This window comes from Aotus nancymaae, unplaced genomic scaffold (assembly GCF_030222135.1).
Source record: "Aotus nancymaae isolate 86718 unplaced genomic scaffold, 86718_ANA_hifiasm-v0.15.2.pri h1tg000004l, whole genome shotgun sequence".
Classification (NCBI taxonomy): domain Eukaryota; kingdom Metazoa; phylum Chordata; class Mammalia; order Primates; family Aotidae; genus Aotus; species Aotus nancymaae.
In genome coordinates, this window is record NW_026988415.1 from 66,106,453 (window position 1) to 66,126,863 (window position 20,411).

At 39.8% G+C, this 20,411-nt stretch overlaps 1 protein-coding gene across 10 annotated transcripts in view; it reads left to right on the top strand.

Moving 5' to 3' along the window:
* ATRX (ATRX chromatin remodeler) overlaps positions 1 to 20,411 on the top strand; it is a 282,824-nt gene that overhangs the window by 31,896 nt on the left and 230,517 nt on the right. The window lies entirely within an intron of this gene.

A 20,411-nucleotide genomic window follows, 5' to 3' on the forward strand; every position in this document is an offset into this window, starting at 1 on the left:
GGTGTTATATCAGAAGGAGGGTCATTTGCTTGGGTGGTCCTCAATCATCAAGGCATGATGATGTCTGTGGTTGGATGTCAGGAGCAGGCAGTGTCCATGACTAATGGGTAGGCAGTGTACACAGCATGTATACACTAGACAAAGGGATGTCTCACATCCGTGGCTGGTGAGTGCAAGATTTTATCACACTACTCAGAATGGCGCACAATTTAAAACTTACAAATTGTTTATTTCTGGAATTTTCTGTTTACTATTTTGGACTGCAGTTGACCACATGTAACTGAATTCATGGAGAGCGAAACCACCATGGATAAAGTGGGATTACTGTATTATTTCAGACTTTAATTAGCATTTGTCAAAACTCCATCTAGCTAGTGCTTGCACTGTAGAATTTATCTGATTTAATTTTTATTGATTAGGGAAATAAGTTTTATTTTTATCTGGAGTGATTTGTTTCTTAGGGCTTCCTCAAAATTGAGTAGTGGTTACTGAGTATATACCGAAAGGAAAAGAAATCATTAGTCAAAAAGATACCTGCATTTGTATGTTGATTGTAGCACTGTTCACGAGATCAAAGATATGGAATCAACCTAAGTGTCCATCAGTGGAAGATTGGATAAAGAAAATTTGGTGTGTGTGTTTGTGTGTATATATACACACTATGAAATAATACTATTCAGCCACACACAAAAAAATGAAATCATGTCTTTTGTAGCAACATGGATGGGACTGAAGGCCATTATCCTAACTGAAGTAACTCAGAAAGTCAAATACTGTGTTCTCACTTATAAGTGGGAGCCTAGCAAGGGTACACATAAACATATGGAGTGGAATAATAGACATTGAGACTCCAAAAGGCGAGAGGGTGGCAGGGGGGTGAGGGTTGAAAAATTACCTATTGAGTACATTGTTCAGTATTTGGGTGATGGGGACACTAAAAGCCCACTTTACCACTATGCAATATATGTGTGTATGAAATCTGCATTTGTAGCCCCTAAATATATACAAATAAAAGTTTTTTTAAAAAACACTTAGTAAATAGTCTGACATAGGGAATAATTGAAACCATTTCGTATCTCAGTTTAAAACCTTTAGACTGGGTGCTGTGGCTCATGTCTGTAATCCTAGCACTTTGGGAGGCTGAGGTGGGTGGATCACCTGAGGTCAGGAGTTCAACACCAGCCTGGCCAACATGACAAAGCCCTGTCTCTACTAAAAATATGAAAATTAGCCGGGCATGGTGGTGCACACCAGTAATCCCAGATACTCAGGAGGCTGAGGCAGGAAAATCGCTTGAACCCAGGTGGCAGAGGTTGCAGTGAGCCGAGATCATACCACTGCACTCCAGTCTGGGCGACAGAGCAAGACTCCGTCTCAAACAAAAAACAAAAAACACACCTTTTAGTTCTGTTTCAATGTTATCTTCTTTTTATTTAATTGTTTTTGTAATGAGAAATAATATTTATATGGCTTGAACACCAAAAAGTGTAAAATACATTTTTAAAGATATAAAGTATAAAAGTAAGAAATTTCCCTCACTTCCCTGTTCTCTGTTCCCACCGCTGCCAGCAGTGTATCACCCCCCAGCCCAATCACTGCTACTGGTGCCTAACCAGTTCTTTGTGTATTTAGAAGCAGTTAACCACAGATCCTTAATCATTCCCCTTTATGCTATAAAAGGTGGCATATTATATACACTTGCCTCCATCTTGCTTTTTCTGCTTAATGTATCTTGAGGAGCTTTCCATGTATCAGTACATGGAACACTTATATTGTTTTATTTTAAATTTATAAATGCAATAAATGCATGGATCAGGAAAAAAAATTGAATAGTGGACCCCAAATTAAATGATTAATGGCTTGTAGATGGGCTTAGTTAAATCACTGGGATATTTAGCTACAGGTATAGGAATATATGATTATTTTCTGTCAGGAAACCTAAATTTTGTTCTTCTCCCCTTCTTTATCAAAGGTGAAATTAGACTCTTATTTAAACCAGGACTACGTATTCTTTGCATAATAATATATATGCATATTGAGTTATTATGGAACATATTCTAGAAGAAAATAGCCTTGTTATAATGCGCGAAATAAAATCAATTACCTTTCTGTTTTATCTGAGGGCAGTTTGTCTTTTAACCTATTAAATCTAAATGCATTCCTTTTGAGCTAAAATATACTTCATCTTGATAAAAACCTTCTCAAGGTGTGTTTTTTTTTAAAGAGTATAATATGCTTTTATTAGAATACAAATTGTGTTAAAGTATATAGAAATTACTAAATTTAGATAGACTTTCCTTGGTGGCAAAATAAACCTAAGTTTTTCAAATATTTACTACATCTTTCCTACCCACAACTGATCTTTATTTTCCCTGCTTCTGTATGAAACCATTACACCTTTGTCTTTTAACACAGGAAATACTTGTGGTTCAGTGTTTGCTTTCCCAAGGTATTCTTCAGGGAAGTTTGACTCTCTAGCAAACTTTGTTTTCTTAAAATGGAGGTTAGCCGGTGTTGGAAATAAGGTGAGAGTTTTAACACTTAAAGCAAACTATATAAAAATTAGATGCACTCAGAAATTTAGAAAGCATTAGGAAATTCGCAGAGGTGGATCCCCTTTTCTACCGTAGGTTATTCCTGGGCTACTTAATGGCTTTTCTTCACTATTAAATTGTGAGCTCCTTGAGGTCAGGTTTTATCTATTTTTTATTTCAATATTAAGTGCCAAGAATATATATTCAGCATTTGGTGTAAATACTGTAAAATGAATAAGTGAATCTTACTTTTCTTGAATAGAAGTTAAATCTGATTTGTGGTGAACCCTCCCAACCTTTTTTTTTGAGACAGTCTCACTCTATAGCCCAGGCTGGAGTGCAGTGGCATGATCTCAGCTCATTGCAACCCCCATCTCCTGGCTTCAAGAAATCTTTGTGCCTCAGCCTCCCAAGTAGCTGGGATTACAGGTGTGTGCCACCATGCCCAGCTAATTTTTGTATTTTTGGTAGAGATGGGGTTTCACCATGTTGTCCAGGCTGGTCCGGAACTCCTGACCTCAGGTGATCTGCCGGTCTTGGCCTCCCAAAGTGCTGGGATTACAGGCATGAGCTGCCACGCCTGGCCAATTTTGGATTAAAACCCTTTATGTCAGTTCAAGAAGAGTTTAAATGGAAGTTTTCCAGGCAAGACACATTTGTGAAGTTGACTTGAATTGCCTTTAAATTTTAATGCTACACAGATGCTTTAAAAGGATTATTTCAAAAATCATGTACAATTAGAAAGTTGTATCTCTTAATTCTGTTTGCTTATATTATTAATTCCAGATTATGACTGTTTTCCACCAAGGCATTAGCCTGCTGGAAGAAACAGACCTATACAACTTTTGTTGATGGTAAAGTCAGGCCAGAAATTTAGAAAATAAAGATATTGACTATTTTGATAAGAAAACCATTTAATAGTTGAATATAGGAATTTGCATTCCAAGAGTTGGTACTGATTTAGATTCTCCAGGAATAGAACCATCATCTGAAAATAAGTAAGTTTAACCAGAGGGACAAGGAGTGATACGTAGTTTTAGGTGGTAAGACTTGTCATATTGTTAGGTTACATGTATATAGGACAAGATGCTAAAATATAATAAGTATATACAGACTAGGACCTCTATTTGTCTGTTTTTTTAATTAATGAAAAGAGGCTTTTATGTTTCATTTCTAAACATTCTCAAAGGGATTTATGTTTTGTTGATGATCTTTTTTTATTTATGTAAATTTACGGGGATACTTGTGTACTTTTTTTAAACATGCATAGGTTACAGAGCCATCAAATCAAGCCTTTAGAGTATCCATCACCCAAATAACATACATGGTATTCATTAAGTAATTTCTCATGATCTCCCACCTCCTACTCTCTCATCTTTCCAATTCTGTTATCTGTCAATCCATTTTCTACATCTATGTGTACACATTATTCAGCATCCACATGTGAGTGAGAACATGTGATATTCCCACCAACAGTGTATGAGTGTTCCCTTTTCTCTACAATCTCACCAACTTGTGTTTTTTTTTTTGGTCTTTTAATAATAGTAATTCTAACTGGGGCTGGATGATACCTCATTGTGGGCATTTTTAAAATAAAAAAAATTTTTGTGAGTACAAAGATGTATTTATGGGGTACATGAGATAATACTGATACAGGCATACAGTGTTCAATAACCATACCAGGGTGGTATCCATTACCTCAAGCATTTATCCTTTCTTGGTGTTACAAACAATCTAGTTATACTCTAATAGTTATATTAAAATGCACAATGAATTATTGACTATAGTCACCCCATTGTGCTATCAAATGCTAGGTCTTACTCATTCTATCTGTACTTTTATACATATTGGCCATCCCCACTTCCCCTGGCCCCCACTACCTTTCCCAGCCTCTCATAACCATCATTCTACTACTCTCTATCTCCGTGAATTCAATTGTTTTGAGTTTTAGATACTAGAAATAATTGAGAACATGTAAAGTTTGTTTTTCTGTGCCTAGATTATTTTACTTAACATAATGACTTTCAGTTCTATCCATGTTGTTGGAATGACAAGATCTCATACTTTGTTTTAGGGCTGAGTAGGACTCCATTGTATGTATATACACCAGATTTTCTTTATTCATTGGTCTATTGATGGACACTCAGGTTACTTCCAAATCTTGGTTATTGTGAATAGTGCTGCAATAATCATGAGAGTGCAGATAACTATTTGATATACTGATTTCCTTTCTTTGGGGTACCTATTTAGCAGTGGAATAGCTGGATTATTTGGTAGCTCTCTATTTAGTTTTTTTCTTTTTTGAGACAGTGTCTCACTCTGTCACCCAGGCTGGAGTGCAGTGGCAAGATCTTGGTTCACTGCAACCTCTGCCTCCTGGGTTCAAGCCATTCTCTTGCCTCACTCTCTTGAGTAGCTGGGATTATAGGCGCCCACCACCACACCTGGCTAACCCAGCTAGTTTTTAATTATTTGTAGAGACAGCGTTTCATCATGTTGTCCAGGCTGGTCTCGAACTCCTCAACTCAAGTGATCCTCCTACCTTGGCGTCTCAGAGTGCTGGGATTGCAGGTACAAGGCACCGTGCCTGATCAGAAATTTTTTTTAAGGGTTTCTCCTTTGTAAATTTTTTATTCATATCTTGAATTGATTTTCTGAGTTTCTTGTATTGGTTTTTAGATTTTTTTTGCATTTCATTGATCCTTAAAATTAATATTTTGAATATTTTATCTGGGATTTTGTGGATTTCATTTTGGTTAAGATCTGTTGCTGCAGGATCATTGTGTTCTTTTGACAGTGTCATATTACCTTGCTTTCTGATGTTTTCTGTCTTTTCATTGATTTTTGTGCATGTGTTGTAACAGTCACTTCTTACCTTTGAATTCACTTTCATAGTGAGGGGAGATTTTTTCCTGAAGATGTAACTATAATGTTAGTTGGGCAGGACCCTTTGGCTTTGCTTCTGGGTGTGTGCAGTAGTGAAGTCTCTGTATGATTTCTTTTGAGACAGCTCTGTTGCCCAGGCTGGAGTGCAGTGGCACATTCATAGCTTACTGCAGCCTCAAAGTCCTGGGTGTAAGTGATCTTTCTGCCTCAGCCTCCTGAGGACTACAGGCATGTGCCACCATGCCTGGCTAATTTTCAAATTTTCTTGTGGAGATGGGGGTTTCTTTATATTGCCCAAGCTGGTCTCGAACTCCTGGTCTTAAGCAGTCCTCTCTCCTTGGCCTCCCAAAATGTTAGGATTACAGGCATGAGCTACCATGCCCAGTCTCTGTTTGATTTCTTTGGCTATAAATAGCACTAATGGTATCTGTGGTTTCCTTGATGTCTTAGCTTGGGTTTATTGGTGGAGGCTGAAGTTGTGCTGGGGATTGGAATGCCTAATAGGCCTGTCTTTAGGTTTCAGTGATAGTGATGGTGGGCTAAGCATGTCTGTCCATGTGCCCTGGGGCAGCACGTGCTGGTACCTGTGTTGGCAGTTCCAGGCAGGTTGATTCTTGGGCTTCTGAGTGACTTTCTCAGATGCCTGTTGTAGTAATGGTATATCAAGTGGGTGAGCTGGCTCTCGAGCTCCTGAGCAATTGGCGTGGCATAGTTTATGGTGGTAGTAGTTTTGTTGAGATAACTCTTCTGGGTCCTGAGCGCTATGTGTTTGTGTTAGCAGTGGTTGCAGTGGGATCCAGGCCAGTAAGGTGGTATTTGCAGGTATGAGGCAGCTGAGGTGGTCGTGGTAGGGTGTTATCCCTGACCTCTGTCCCCTGGGAGAAGTACTCTGGTGTTTCAGAGTGTTTCAGGTAGTGGATTTGGTTGTGGAACCGTGCTGTTCCTGCACTGTTTGTTGGGGGCCAGGGCAAAGCCTGGTAGTGCTGGACTGGGAAAGCTTGCACTCAGGCCCCCACAGTGGTGTTATACCATGATAGGCAGGGTGGAATGATCTTCAGACTGCTGACAAAATGCTTGGGTGAGGAATGAGTGCCACTGTGGTAAGATCCTGCCATGGCAAAGTTGGGCCTGGTCCCAGGAGTGACTTGTGTTCCTTTCATGCCCCAGTCCAGGCGGAGCTCCTTTCCCTTGTCCTTGCTGTTTATTCAGACCTCTGCAGTTATTGCCTATCCCTAAATCATCCCCAGGTTGGTTAGTATCAGCCCCATCCAGCTCAAGACTTAAGCCTCCAGGGCAATTTATTGTGCTCAAATCCTGGGGGTGGTGCTTGCTTCTAGCACTGGTGGTGGCTGCATCCCACACCAGGCAAGAGTCACCCCATCTCTGCCCCGCCCCCCCCACCCCTGCTCACACCCTGGCTCTACAAACGGCAGCCCAAGTTTCCCTAATGGCTAGGATTGGCCCTGCTGCTTCCCTGTACTGCTCACAGTTAAGAGCTAGGATCCTGCATCGTGTCTTGTTATAGCTGCTTAGGTTTAAAAAATGGCATGGGACACAGAACATGTTCCCTCCCTGAAACAGTTCCTTCTGACAGTCTTCCAGTCATTCTCTAAATTAGATTTAGGGCTTGAGAGGATCAGGGTGCTCTACTGAGGACTGGATTGTACTAATCCCCATGTGGAAGTGGACCACAGAAAAATACCCTCTCCCATGTTGGGGAATCACTCCTGGTTCCTGGCATGTCCAGCCACACAGGCTGTTTTCCTTTTGCTTCCTAGATTTTGGTTTTTGCTGTTGCTTTTCTGTTGAACTCCTGTGTTCCTCTGGGATAATATGTTCAAAGTGTCATTGCCTACACAGCTTTAGCTCTTGTTAAATGGATGAGGCATGCTTGAAATTCTTTCAGTCATCCGTCTTTTCCTGATCTTGTCTCTTCTGCCCCATTCCCCAGGTTCCTCCAGGGTCTCACAGTTTTCCTATATGTGTAGGAAGGGTAGTTTTCTTTCTGTCCAATACTGCTTCCCCTCTGTCCACCCAGATGAGGTTTCTTCTAGTATTGCTACTGATAGTGGTTCTGTGGAACATTTTATAGCAGAGAAAATCAGGGCTGAGGAAGCTCCATAAAGATTAGAAAAGGTTAGAACACCAGGTTAGAAAACCTTAACTACTCTACTTGTCTTGATTCAGGAGAATTAGAGTTGATGTTGGATGGGTTTGTTGGTTTATTTTCCACTTATCTATGAGAATGAAGAACTTACTGCCTTTCTTCTTAATTGGTCTAATGTTTATCATTTTAATTATTTTTAAGTGTACAATTCAGTGGCATTAAATATATTTATAATGTATCTTGATCATTACTACCTATGCCCAAAACTTTTTCATCATCCCCAACAAAACTCTGTATGCAAAAAATAAAACCCTCTATATGTACATGGAACAATGAAGTTGGACCCCTATCTGACACCATATAAAACAGTTAAATGCATCAAAGATCTTAAAGTTAACAGCTAAAATTATAAAACTCTTAGGAGAAAACATTGGGGCTAATTTTCATGACCTTAGATTTGGCAGTAATTTCATAAATACAATGTAGAAAGCACAGGCAAAAAAAGATTAAGTAAGTTGGACTTCATTAAAAATTTAAAAATTTTGTACATCAGAGATCACTATCAGCTGGGTGTGGTAGCTCACACCTGTAATCCCAGCACTTTGAGAGGCTGAGGTGGGTGGATCACTTGAGGTCAGGAGTTTGAGACCAGCCTGGCCAACATGGTGAAACCCTGTCTCTACTAAAAATACAAAAATTAGATGGGTGTGTTGGTGTTTGCCTGTAGTCCCAGCTACTTAGGAGGCTGCGACAGGAGAATCATCACTTGAGCCTGGGAGGCAGAGGTTGTAGTGAGCTGAGATTGCGTCACTGCACTTCAACATGGGCGAAAGAGTGAGACTCCATCTCAATGCCCCAGCACTCACACCTGCCCCAGCTGCCAAAACAAAGGTCACTATCAGAGTGAAAAGACAACTCAGAATGGGAGAAAATATTTGCAAATCATATGACTGTGAGGGTTTAATATTCAGAATGTGTAAAGAACTTTTACTGAGCAGCAAAAAGAAAACCTAGTGAAGAAATGAACAAAGGCCTTCAATAGCCATGACTTTACTTTTTTAAATTTAAATTTAAATTTTTTGAGACAAAGTCTTACTCTGTTGCTCAGGCTGGAGTGCAGTGGTGTGATTGTGGCTCACTGCAGCCTTGATCTCTCAGGCTCCAAGTGATCTTCCCACCTCAGTCTCCTGAGTAGCTAGGATGACAGACTCTCACTATCACAGGTGAGAGAGAGAGAGCGCACGAGTGTGCGTGCGTTCGTGTGTGTGTGTGTGTGTGTGTGTGTGTGTAGAGACGGGGTCTCATTATATTGCTTAGGCTGGTCTTGACCTCTCGGGCTCAAGTGATCCTTCCACTTTTATTTTTATTTTTTAGTAGAGACAAGATCTCGCTAATGTTGCCCAAGCTGGTTTAGAACTTCTGAGCTCAAGCAATCCTACCTGCCTTGGCCTCCTGAAGGACTGGGGATTATAGGCCTGATTCACTGCACCTGGCCTAGTTTCTTTGTTTTAACTTTCTTTTCCCCATTTGTCTTTTGAGTTTCCCTAAAAATTCCTTCTTAAACAGAGTCTGTCTTGCTGCTTTCTCAGTTGTCATTCACTGTTATTATACTGGAACCCTATTGATGTAGTGTTAAGAAATTAGGGAGGGGAAGTGTTTCGTAATCACATGATTAAAGCTCTCTCTTTTTTTTAGTGGTCCTGGGTCAATGAACTGTGACTATCAAAAGTGTTTCTCAGCCCTTGCCTTCTCACTTGAATGAGATAAGAAGGCTGTAAGCCTTGGGGCTTTTCTAATTGTACTTCCTCTAGGTAGATAATGATAGATTTTTCTAATTGTCCTTCTTCTAGGTAGATAATGATAGATTTCAATATTGTTTCTTTCCCCTCCTCCTGCTCAAGGCACAAGGAGATTTTTCTCAAATATTTGCAGTGAAAATATACTAAAACCCTTGTAGGATTCCTGGAGGTAAAACCTAGGAAAGTGTAGCGACCCCTCTAAGACTGGAATATCAGGATTTTTTTTAACTCTCAAACAATCCATATTTGGCCTCCAGAAGTTGTTCGTCAGTTTCTACTTGAGTGTTCCTGTTCTAGGAAAGCTGTGATTTTCTATATCTGCCTGTCTTTCTAGTTTCTTTTGGTGATGGTTTGCCTTGTGACCTCAGTTTTTGGATTGATCTAAAATAAATTACTGATTTTCAGTTCTTTTCAGTGTTTTTTCTTGTCAGGATAGAAGTGAGGACTTCGAAGATCCTTGCATATTATAGCTGACTGATGAGTTTTGTTAGTTTTTTCTTTTTCTTTTTTTGGAGGGGGATAGAGTTTCGCTCTTGTTGCCCAGGCTGGAGTGCAGTGGTGCGATCTTGGCTCACTACAACCTCCACCTCCCGGGTTCAAGCAGTTCTCCTGCCTCAGCCTCCCAAGTAGCTGGGATTACAGGTGCCTGCCACCTTGTCTGACTAATTCTTTGTATTTTTAGTAGAGACGGGGTTTCATCATGTTGGCCAGGCTGATCTCGAACTTCTAAAGTGCTGGGATTTTAGGCGTGAGCCATTGTGCCCAGCCTGTTTTTTCTTACTTTTGGTAAAAATAACCCCACATAAACTGTCATGGGTGTCAGTGGCTTTATTTTTGATGTCCTCCTTTGTTCAAAATGCTTGTGAAATACCTTCCAGGTCTTAGACTTTGTGAGGATCAGGCTCTGCTTTGAATTGGACGTTTTGGGAATTGGTTTTAAAATGATTTGTTTTTTTTATTATTAGCACCTTATATTTAGTTGCTGCTGTGCTTATTTGGATAGTGTGGTAAGCACAGGGGCTTAGGCATGAGGAATGTAATTAGAGATCTCTCATAATTTTATGTGTTTAAAAAGTGTTTTATTTAAAAACACTTTGAAATAATTGCAAGTGAGTGGATAAAGAAACTGAGATATATATATGTCATATATATATAATATATATATGATGGAATACTACTCAGCTATAAGTAAGAATGAATAAATGGCATTTGCAGTAACCTGGGTGGGATTGGGGACTATTACTCTGAGTGAAGTAACTCAAGGATGGAAAACCAAACATCATATGTTCCCACTCATAAGTAGGAGCTAAGCTATAAGGATGCAGAGGCATAAGAATGACACAGTGGCCTTTGGGGACTCAGAGGGAACAGTTAGGAAGGGGGAGAGGGATAAAAGACTACAGATTGGGTTCATGTATACTGCCTGGGAGATGGGTGCACCAAAATCTCATAAATTACCACTGAAGAACTTACATAACCAAATACCATCCATTCCCCAAAAACCTGTGGAAATAAAAAATTAAAAAAAAAACGAAATAATTGCAAATGTAGATATGACAGTAACAAAGATGGCAAAGAACAAGATGAAAAATTTTGGAAAAAATATGCTGTATTACCCGAAAGTACTTTTATGGACATCTTAGCTTATCTTTAGTCCATTTAAATATTGTTAGTTTTAGCCAGACACATGCTTGTAATACCAGCAGCTTGGGAGGCTGAGGTGGGTGGATCACTTGAGGCCAGGAGTTTGAAACCAGCCTGGCCAACGCGGTGACTCCCCGTTTCTACTGAAAATATAAAAATTAGCTGGGTGTGTGGGCACACACCTGTAATTCCAGCTGCTTAGGAGGCTGAGGCAGGAGAATCACTTGAACCTGGAAGGGAGAGGTTGCAATGAGTCAACATCGTGCGACTGCACTCCAGCATAGGTGATTGAGTGAGACTCCATCTAAAAATAGTATTGTTAGTTTTGAGGCTTAACTGCTAGGGTAAGTACTTTTCTACTCATTAAATTCTGTTAGTGACTGTACCTTGATTTCCTCGAAAGGATGCAGTAGAGAGTAGGCTTTTGATTGGAGATAGACTTCCTGATTTTTCCACTTAGTATTTGGAAGTGCAAATTACTATTATTTTTTGGAGGCAGGGTGTCACTGTATTGCCTAGGATGGAGTGCAGTGGCTTGATTCTGGCTCACTGTAGCCTTGACTTCCTAGGGTCAAGTGATCTTCCCACCTCAGCCCCTGAGTAGCTGGGACTACAGGCATGTGCTACCACACCTCGCTAATTTAAAAAAATTCTGTAGAGATGGGATCTCACTATGTTGTTCTGGCTTGTCTCGAACTCTTGGGCTCAAATCATCCTCCCACCTCAGCCTCCCTAAGTGCTGGGATTACAGGTGTGAGCCACTGCACCCAGCTGGAAGTATAAGTTACTTAACTCCTTTATTTCATTCAGCAAATAAATGTCTTTCTGAGCTTCAGTTTCCTTTTTTTTTGATAGAAAGAAAAAAAATGAAGAAGAGGAAGAAAAAGGAAGAGAAAGAGAGAGAGAGAATAGGAGTATTGCTTTCTTGCCCAGGCTAGAATGCAGTTTAGTAATGGGTATTGAAAACCTCTTTTATACCAATAATTATACTTGATGTAGACAGGAAGGAATAAGGGAAGAAAATAACAAACAAGCAGCCAACGAATATTTCATTTAAACCTATGAAATGCTATGCGATTACTGAGGAGTGATTTACTTCCAATTATGTAGTCACTTTTGGAATAGGTGTGAGGTGGTAATGTATGTTTTGTGTATTTGAAGTGGAGAGTTCTGTAAATGTTTATTAAGTTTACTTGTTCTGGGTCTGAGTTCAAGTCCTGAATGTCATTGTTAATTTTCTGTCTCATTGATCTATAAAATCGTTAGCTCTTCTTGTTACATTGATCCTTCTGCCATTACATAATGTCCTTCTTTGCCTCTTTTGCTCTTTGTTGCTTTAAAGTCTACTTTATCAGAGGCGAGAATTGCATCTCCTGCTTTTTGTTTGTTTATTTTTACTCTCTGATTGGTTGATAAATCTTCCTCCTTCTCTTTGTTTTGAGTCTTTGTGTATTGTTGCATGTGAGATGGGTCTGGATGCCCCATACCGATGGGTTTTGGCTTTTTATCCAATTAGAATATATATATAGGTTTAATACTGGCATTTGATGCTAGCTGGCTGTTTTGCCCATTAGTGTAAATTTTTCATTGTGTTAATGCTCTTTGCTTTTTGATATATTATTGGACAGGCTGATATTGGTTGTTCCTTTATATGTATAGTGCTTCTTTCAGAAGCTCTTGTAAAGCAGGCCTGGCGGTGGTGAAGTCTCTAAGTACTTGTTTGTTCACAAAAGATTTAATTTTTCCTTCGATTATAAAGCTTAGTTTGGCTGGATAGGAAATTCTGGGTTGAAAGTTCTTTTCTTTAAGGATGTTAAATATTGGTCCCCACTCTTTTCTGGCTTGTAGGGTTTCTGCTGAGAGATCTGCTGTAAGTCTGATAGGTTTCCCTTTATGGGTAACCTGACCTTTCTCTCTGGCTGCCCTTAGTATTTTCTCCTTCATTTCAACCCTAATAAATCTGGCAATTATGTGTCTTGGGGTTGGTGTTCTTGAAGAATATCTTTGTGGTGTTCTCTGTATTGCCTGGAGTTGAATATTACCCTGCCTTGCCAGGTTGGGAAAGTTTTCCTGAATGATATCCTGAAGAGTATTTTCCAACTGGGATTCATTCTCTTCATCACATTCAGGTACACCTATCAAACGTAAATTAGGTCTTTTCACATAGTCCCATGTTTCCTGGAGACTTTGCTCATTCCTTTCATCCTTTTTTCTGCATTCTTGTCTTCTCGTTTCATTTCACTGAGCTGGTCCTCGACTTCTGATATCCTTTCTTCTGCTTGATCAATTTGACTGTTTAAACTTGTGCATGCTTCGCGAAGTTCTCGTGTTTTTCAGCTCCGTCAATTCACTTATATTCTTCTCTAAATTGTCCATTCTCGTTAACATTTTGTCAAACGTTTTTTCAAGGTTCTTAGTTTCTTTGCATTGGGTTAGAACAAGTTCTTTTAATTCACAGAAGTTTCTTATCACCCACGTTTTGAAACCTGCTTCTGTTATTGGAACACACTCGTAATCTATTAAGCCTTGTTCCGTTACTGATGAGGAATTGCGATCCCCTGTAGAAGGAGAGGCATTCTGATTTTGAGTATTCTCTGCCTTTTTACGCTGGTTTCTTCCCTTCATTATATATTTATCCCTCTGTCGTCTTTGTAATTACCGACTTTCTAACTAGGTCTCTGAGCTGACGTCCAACTTGTTGATTCCCAGCGCCGAAATCTGAGCAATCCACTGTGCCGGCCAAAATAGCGGTGTTAAGATTGATGGTGCTTTTCTGCCCGGGGATCTCCAGACTCTGCACCAAGAACTGGCGCGCTAAGGCGCCAGCAAAAGCGCCACGCCGGCCACAAGAGTCGCCCTGGCGACCCATGGGGCTCCTCTGCTGGGAATCTCCTAGTCCGTGAGCAACAAATATTCGTCTGAAAGTGTGGCATCCTCTCGTTCTCTGCGCTTTCACTGGGAATTACGAGCCCGAGGTGCTAGTGATCAGCCATCTTGGATCTCTCTCCCAGTTTCCTGTAATAAGGTTCTTATAAGTTTCAGATCAGGTCAGTGTGCATTAAATGTACATGTTAGAATTTAGTAAGGTTAGTAAGAAAACCCAAGACATGTGGACCCATTATGCAAAAATTCCAGCATTTACCCTAAGAGATGCTTTTTCAGTGGTTGAAATTCGGTGGCACGGAGGAAGCGTATATGGACTTGTGTCACATTTGGGAGTAAAATTAAGGCATGAAATTTGAACAAAAAATAAAAATGTGGGTACATAGCAGGTGTATATATTTATGGGATTTATGAGATTTTGAGACAGGCATGATATGTGTACTAATCACATCATGTAAAATGGGATATTCATCCCCTTAAGCACGTGTCCTTTAAGTTAAAAAACAATTCAGTTTTACTCTTTCAGGTATTTAAAAATATACAATTAAATTAATTTAATACAATAAATAATACATCAATTAAGGTTAGATCTCAAACTCCCGACCTCAAATGATTAATTAGATTAATTAATGTATTATTTACTGTATGCACCCTGTTATGCTATCAAATACTAGGTCTTTTGTTTTTTTTTGAGACGGAGTCTTGCTCTAAAGTGCCTAATGTTGTGATCTCAGCTCACTGCAACCTCTGCTTCCTGGATTCAAACAATTCTCCTGCCTCAGCCTCCCGAGTAGCTGGGATTACAGGTGCCCACCACCAAGCACAGCTAATTTTTGTGTTTTTAGTAAAGACAGGGTTTCACCATGTTGTCCAGGCTGGTCTCGAATTCCTGACCTCGTGATCCACCTGCCTTGGCCTCCCAAAGTACTGGGATTACAGGCTTAAGCCATCACGCCCAGCCAAATACTAAGTCTTATTCATGCTTTCCAACTATTTTTTTTTTGTACCCATTAAACATCACCACATCCCGCCCCGACCACATTACTCTTCTCAGCCTCTGGTTGCCATCCTTCTACGCTGTATCTCCATGAGAATATGCAATGTTGGTCTTTCTATGCCTGACTTATTTCACTTAGCATAATAACCTCTAGTTCCATCCATGTTGTTGCAAATGACAGGATCTCATTTTTTATGGCTGAATAGTACTCCATTTTGTGTCAGTACCACATTTTTAAAATCCATTCATCTGTTGATGGGATACTTAGGTTGCTTCCAAATCTTGGCTGTTGGGGACAGTGCTGTAATAAACATGGGAATACAGGTACCCCTTTGATATGCTGATTTGCTTTTTTTCTGGTATATACCTAAGCAGCTGGATTCCTGGATCATACAGTAGCTCAATTTTTAGTTTTTTTAGGCACCTCCAAACTGTTCTGCATAGCGGTTGTCCTAATTCATGTTCCTGCCAACTGTGTACGAGGGTTTCCTTTTCTCTACATCATTGCCAACATTTGTTATTGCCTGTCTTTTGGATATAAGCCATTTTAACTGGGGTGAGATGATATCTCATGGTAGCTTTCATTTGCATTTCTCTGATGATCAGTGATTGTAGAGCACTTTTTCATATGCCTATTTGCAATTTGTGTGTCTTCTTTTGAGGAATGTGTATCCACATTTTTTGGCCATTTTTGATTAGATTATTTGATTTTTTTTTTTTTTTTGATTTTTATTCTGTAGAGTCGTTTGAGCTCCTTATATATTCTGGTTCCCTTTTTAGATGAGTAGTTTGCAAAATACTTTGTCTCATTCTGTGGGTTTTTTGTTCACTTTGTTGATTGTTTCCTTTGTGGTGCAAAAGCTTTTTAACTTGATGTGATGCAATTTGTCCATTTTTGTTTGGTTACCTGTGGGGTATTGTTGTGGGGTATTGTTGAAGAAAATTTTGCCCAGACTAATGGCCTGGATAGTTTCCCCAATGTTTTCTTATAGAAGATTCATAAATTGAAGTTTTAGGTATAAGTCTTTAATCCATTTTGATTTTATGTATATGGCAAGAGATAGGAGTCTTGTTTCTTTTTCTTTTTTTTTTTTTTTTGAGGCAGAGTTTCACTCTTTTTGTCCAGACTGAAGTGCAGTGGCATGGTCTCGGCTCACTGAACCTCCACCTCCCAGGTTCAAGCAATTCTCCTGCCTCAGCCTTCTGAGTAGCTGGGATTACAGGTGCCCACCACCATGCCCATCTAATTTTTGTAATTTTAGTAGAGATGGGTTTCACTATGTTGGCCAGGCTGGTCTTGAACTCCTGACCTCAGATGATCTGCTCGTCTTGGCCTCCTAAAGTGCTGGGATTACAGGTGTGAGCTACCACGCCCGGTCTGGAGTCTAGTTTCATTCTTCTGTATATGGATATCCAGTTTACCGGGCACCACTTATTTATTTATATTAAATTTATTTTGAGACAGAGTCTCATTCCGTCACCCAGGCTGAAGAACAGTAGTGTGATCTAGGCTCACTGCAACCTCTGTCTCCCTGGTTCAAGCAATTCTTCTGCCTCAGCCTCCTGAGTAGCTGGAATTACAGATGTGTACCACAATGCCCAGCTAATTTTTATATTTTGAGTAGAGATGGGGTTTCATCATGTTGGCCAGGCTGGTCTCGAACTCCTGACCTCAAATCATCCACCCACCTCGGCCTCCCAAAGTGCTGGCATTACAGGTGTGAGCCACTGTGCACAGCCCAGCACCATTTATTTTTACTTTATTTTTTTGAGAGAGAGTCTCACTATGTTGCCCAGGCTGGAGTGCAGTGGTACTATCTCAGCTCACTGCAACCTCTGCCTCCTGGGTTTAAGTGATTCTCCTGCTTCAGCCTCCCGAGTACCTGGGATTACAGGTGCCTACCACGATGCCCAGCTAATTTTTGTATTTTTAGTAGAGACAGGGTTTCACCACCTTGGCCATGCTGGGCTCAGATGCCTGACCTCAAATGATCCACCCGCCGCCTCATGCTTCCAAAGTGCTGGGATTACAGGTGTGAGCTACCGTGCCCAGCCCAGCACCATTTATATTTTATTAATTTTTTGAGAGAGAGTCTCACTGTGTTGCCCAGGCTAGAGTGCAGTGGTGCTATCTCAGCTCAGTGCAACCTCTGCCTCCTGGGTTCAAGTGATTCTTCTGCCTCAGCCTTCCGAGTATCTGGGATTACAGGCACCTGCCACCATTGCTGGCTGATTTTTGTACTTTTAGTGTAGATGAGGTTTCACCATGTTGGCCAGGCTAGTCTCAAACTCCTGACCTCAAGTGATCATCTACCTTGGGTTTCAAAGTTCTGGGATTACAGGTGCGAGCCACTGTGCCTGGCCCCCAGCATCATTTATTGAGCCTTTCTTTTCCCCAGTGTATGTTCTCGGCACCTTTGTAGAAAATGAGTTCACCGTAGATGTGTGGATTTGTTTCTGAGTTCTCTATTCTGTCCATTGGTTTGTGTGTCTCTTTTTATGCCAGAATCATGCTGTTTTAGTTACTATAATTCTATGGTATAATTTGAAGTCTGATAATGTGATTCTTCTAGTTTTGTTCTTTCTGCTTAGTATAGCTTTGGGAATTTTGGAACTTTTGTGTTTCCATGTAAGTTTTAGGATTTTTTTTCTATTTCTGTGAAGAATGTCTTCGGTATTTTGATAGGGATTGCATTGAATTTGTAGATTGCTTTGGGTAGTATGGACATTTTAACAATATTGATTCTTCTAATCCATGAACATGGACTATCTTTTCATTTTTTTGTGTCCTCTTCACTTTCATTCATCAGTGTTTTACAGTTTTTAGTATAGAAATCTTTTACTTCTTTGGTTAATTCTTAGGTATTTAATTTTATTTATGGTTATTGTAAATGAGATTACTTTTTAAATTTCCTTTTCAGATTGGTTACTGTTGACATATAGAAATGTTGCTGATTTTTGTATGTTGATTTTCTATACTGACAGTTTACTGAATTTATCAGTTCTAATAGTTTTTTTGTAGAGTCTATAGGGTTTTCTAAATATAAGGTCATATCATTTGCAAATAAGGGTAATTTGACTTCTTCCTTTATTTCTTTCTCTTGTCTGCTTCCTGTAGCTAGGACTTCCAGTAGTGCTGTGTTGAGTAACTGTGCTGGAAGTGGGCATCCTTGTCATGTTGTGGACCTTAAAGGAAAAGCTTTCATTTTTTCCCCTCAGTTTGATACTAGCTGTGGGTGTGTTGTATATAGCTTTTGTTATGTTGAGGTATGTTCCTCCTATACTCATTTTTTGAGGGTTTTTATCATCAAGGAATGTCGAATATTATTAAATACTTTTTAAGCATTTACTAAAATAATATGGTTTTATTCATCATTCTGTTGATATGATGTATCATACTGATTTGCATATATTGATCCCCTCTTGCATCTCAGGGATAAACTCTACTTGGTCATGGTGAATGATCTTTTTAATGTATTGTTTAATCTGGTTTGCTAGTATTTTGTTGAGGATGTTTGTACCAGTATTCATCATAGATATGGACCTGTCATTTTCTTTTTTTAATGTGTTTTTATCTGGTTTTGGTAACAGGGTAATACTGGGCTTGCAGAATGCGTTTGGAAGTATTGCTTCCTTTTATTTTTTGGAATAGTTTGAGTAGGAATAGTATTGATGCAGTAATTCTTTTGGCTCCTTCATCAGACTTGTAACAGGGGAGAATGTTTGCTCAGCCTGCTGAGCTCAACCCCTCGTTGGAGGGTGCATTTGAGTGAGTGAGTGAATCTGGGACCTGGCCAGCTGGTGTGGGCACTGATACAGCAGCAAGCTCTGTGCAGGAACCATGGCCGAGCAGGCACAAGCAAGTGAGTGTGGGACCTGGCTGTTCTGGGCACCAGCAGGACCAGGCCCTGTGCACAGCAGCCACGTTGACAGGTTTGTCTAACCCCGAGGCCCCCGCGGGGGTGTTACAGTGCTCCTTTAGTTCTGCTGTCTGCAGATGGCTGTGTGTTAACAGCTCAGCTGGCCTCTTGTCTTGCCGTGTGGGGTGGCTGCCCTCCAATGGCCAGGGCAGATGTGACAGTCTTTTGTGGGTACCCACACTCAGTGGGTCCTGAGCTCTTGTCTGGCGGCCAAGAAGAATGAGGTTGAGTGGACACTCAAGGATAGTAAAGGTGAAGGGAATGGCTCAGCGGAGAGGGGAACTGGAGAGGGGACGGGAAGGGCTGATCTTCCAGAAGTCCAGCCATTCCTTCCCTGAAGTCAAGCCATCTCCTTTCCCAAAGTTTGGCTATCTTTTCTCCAAAATTAAGCTGTCTCTTTCCTCTCTACCACTTGAATCTGGGGTCTTTATAGGCACAGGATGGGGGTGGGGCAGGCTGTAGGTAGTTTTGGAAAAGGCAACATTCAGTTGGTAAAGAGACATTCAGACAGAACCAATCGGGAGGGAGTGGACAAACAGGAATAGAAGTTTTCACTTTGGGCTGTGGGTTTCAGGCTTTTTGGCTTGAAGGTGGGGGTTTCACCAGGGACTGCCCCTGTCTTTCTAGAATTTCTCTGCCTGCTGCCTCTATCAGTATTAGATCTTCTTTAAATTTTTGGTAGAATTCAGCAGTGAAGCCATCAGGTCCCAGACTTTTATTTACTGGGAGAATTTTTATTATGGCTTCAATCTCATTACTTGTTATAGGTGTGTTCAGGTTGTAGATTTGTTCATGGTTCAGTCTTGGTAGGTTGTATCTAGGAATTTGTCCATTTCTTCTAGAGTTTCCAATTCATTAGCGTATAGTTTCTCATAGTAGCCATGAATGATCCTTTTTATTTCTGTAGTATCCATCATAATGTCTCCATTCTCATCTCTGATGTTATATATTTGGATCTTCTTTCTTTCTTTCTTTCTTTTTTTTTAACTCTGGCCAAAGGTTTTTAAATTTTCTTTTAACTTTCCGAAAACCAACATTTTGTTTCATTGATATTTTGTATTATTTTATTTATTTTAGTTTCATTTGCTTCTACTCTGATCTTTAGTATCTCTTCTAATTTTGGGGTTGGTTTACTCTTGCTTTTCTTGTTCTTTAAGATGCATTGTTAGATTATTTGAAGTATTTCTTCTTTATTGATATAGGCACTTATACCTGTAAACTTCCCTTTTGGTAATGCTTTTGCTGTATCCCATAGGTTTTGGTATGTTGTGTTTCAGTATCATTTGTTTAAATAAAATTTCCAGTTTTCTTCTTAATTTCTGATTGACTCACTGATCATTCAGGAACATATTGTTTAATTTACATGTATATGTATACTTTTCAAAATTTCTCATTATTGATTTCTAGTTTTATTCTGTTGGGATCAGAGGAGATACTTGATATTATTTCAATATTTTTAATATTTTAAGACTTGTTTTGTTACCTAACACATGGTCTGTCTTTGAGAATAATCCATGTGCTGAGGAGAAGAATGTGTATTCTGCAGCCCTTCGATGAAATGTTCTGTAAATATCTATTAGGTCCGTTTGGCCTATAGTGCACATTAAGTTTGATGTTTCTTTGTTGATTTTCTCTGGAAGG